The sequence below is a fragment of the Halichoerus grypus genome, chromosome 1 (assembly GCF_964656455.1).
Source record: "Halichoerus grypus chromosome 1, mHalGry1.hap1.1, whole genome shotgun sequence".
In the NCBI taxonomy this organism is placed as follows: domain Eukaryota; kingdom Metazoa; phylum Chordata; class Mammalia; order Carnivora; family Phocidae; genus Halichoerus; species Halichoerus grypus.
Genome location: NC_135712.1, coordinates 21638048 through 21640451, shown reverse-complemented (window position 1 = coordinate 21640451; position 2404 = coordinate 21638048). Strand labels below are relative to the sequence as shown.

The window sequence follows — 2404 nt, the reverse complement described above, 5'->3', positions numbered from 1 at the left end:
TTCATGGAAAGCTAAAATTTAAAATTCAAGACATGCTGTTTGATTAGGCTAAACTGGAAAATCTACAATAAGTAGTTGTCATATGATGCTTCTAATTAGAGCCTGAATAAACAAATACAATTTTATAAAAACTTTGAATTTTTTTATAAAACCTTTGAAATTTTTTTTTTTTTTTTTTAAAGATTTTATTTATTTATTTGAGAGAGAGAGAATGAGAGAGAGAACATGAGAGGGAGGAGGGGCAGAGGGAGAAGCAGACTCCCCGCTGAGCAGGGAGCCCGATGCGGGACTCGATCCAGGGACTCCAGGATCATGACCTGAGCCGAAGGCAGTCGCTCAACCAACTGAGCCACCCAGGCGCCCCAAAACCTTTGAAATTTGATAGCACTTTTATTTTCATGATTTTGCAGATCGAGAAAAAATATTTTTGAATAAAAATCACCTTTGAATTTTCCTAATTCATGTTTCTTAGGTCACTTTTTATTTTGCAAAATTTTACAGTGGTTTTTAATGTCATATGGATTTTCTTAAGGGTTTGCACAGAGGTCACTATGCCCTTGCTGTGTGAGCGTATTTTGATTATTTATTCTTTCCAATATTTTGGAAAGAATAGCTATATTTTTCTTTACCTAAATGTTAATATTATGAAGGGCAGCAGAATGTGTCATTCCAAAATATGCCTCTTTGATATAAGGATTATTTGGAGCTGATCTGAGAAACAGTAGACACAGGAGAAGCTCTGAAACTAGAGTAGAAGTCATCCCTTTTATACGGACAACTTGTATTTATAGAGGGTATGTCCTTGTAAACATATCTTCCTATCTGTAACAGGAGAAGAAAGATGATTCTAAATCACATGAGACTCTTATCAATAAAGAAGGCATAGACAAGTCTGCATAACAAGACTTACTCTTGTTTACCTTACTTTTCCTGATAAGGACAACCTTTTCTCTTTTGTCTTTGGCTGAATATGGTATGTATGTAGGCATTTATTACAAAAATCATCTCTGTTTTATTTATTCTACAGAGTAATGATTTAAATTGAATACATTCGGGCACAGTAAATATATGACATGAAAAGTAGTTGTATCAGAAGAGGTGTCAGAAAAATAGCAACTCATCTGACACATAATAACTAGAAAATATTTTTCTGTCTGGTCATTTAAGTGTTACAAATCCTGAGAATGTTATACACTGGACCAACTAGGTACTACCTATAATTAAATCTTGCTTGTAAATCATCTGTTAAAAAAATGCTTTGAGGTACAAATCACCTATGTATTAAACATGAGTCTTACATTTTACAAAGAATTTAAACAAATATATCAAACAATTAAAGTTAAGTGACTTAAAATAGCTATTGGGTTCAAGGTTAACTAGTCCATGATTTCCTGTAAATTGGGGTCTTACATTGCAGTGCCACTCCCTCTTTGTCATTTGTCTACCTGATGATGTCTTCCTCTGCCGAGTGGGCTCTTTCAGAAATGCAGATTTGCAACTTACCTTTAACTGGTAAAAACCACTAAGGTTTTACTCTTAAGCACAGCCCACTAAGGGTTGCCAAAGAGCAGTGAGGTACTATTGGCCTGAACCTGATAATAACCGAATAGTCATTGTTGTTTCTCTCCTGAACCTCCACACTTCTTTCCATTACCATGTCGAGTTCTTTGAAAGTATTGGGCTTCTCTGGGTTCTAGATTTAATCAAATCATAACTTCTAGCACTTTCTCTTCCATGATCCAGGGCTGCCAGGCAGCTCACCACTCAAAGAGGCAGGAGAACCAGTGGACTCTCCTCAGAGTCCAGGAGAGCAGCCTGGACACCTGCTCCATCCTCATGCTCCACCATCCCTGGCAACTGTCCCACCTGAGCCACCACCTGCTCTCTTGAATATGATATTTAAGCTGGTGGTTTAGAACACCTCAGAGAGTTACACATTTTTCCCTGGGTATTTCCCATGTATATATGAGGTATACATGGTAACAAACTTCTGTTTCTCTTGTTAATCTGTCTTTTATTACAAGAATCTCAGCCAAGAATTCAGAAGGGCAGAGAGAAAATTACTTTCCCCTCCTATAATTATTAAATAACTAAGCAGGAACGTGCTTTTTAATTTACAGTGTTCTTTTATTTATTTTTTTTTTTATTAATTTTTTTTTTTTTTTTAAAGATTTTATTTATTTATTTGACAGAGAGAGAGACAGCGAGAGAGGGGACACAAGTAGGGGGAGAGGGAGAGGGAGAAGCAGGCTCTCTGCGGAGCAGGGAGCCCGATGTGGGGCTCGATCCCAGGACCCTGGGATCATGACCTGAGCCGAAGGCAGACGCTTAACGACTGAGCCACCCAGGCGCCCCTAATTTACAGTGTTCTTTTAAATATACTGTTAATTTTTAGTTTGTGTCC

General features: G+C 37.3%; 1 pseudogene; it reads right to left on the bottom strand.

Moving 5' to 3' along the window:
• Positions 1 to 1376: 1376 nt before the first annotated feature.
• On the bottom strand, positions 1377 to 1832 carry LOC118526199 (cytosolic iron-sulfur assembly component 2A pseudogene; annotated as a pseudogene).
• Positions 1833 to 2404: the final 572 nt, after the last annotated feature.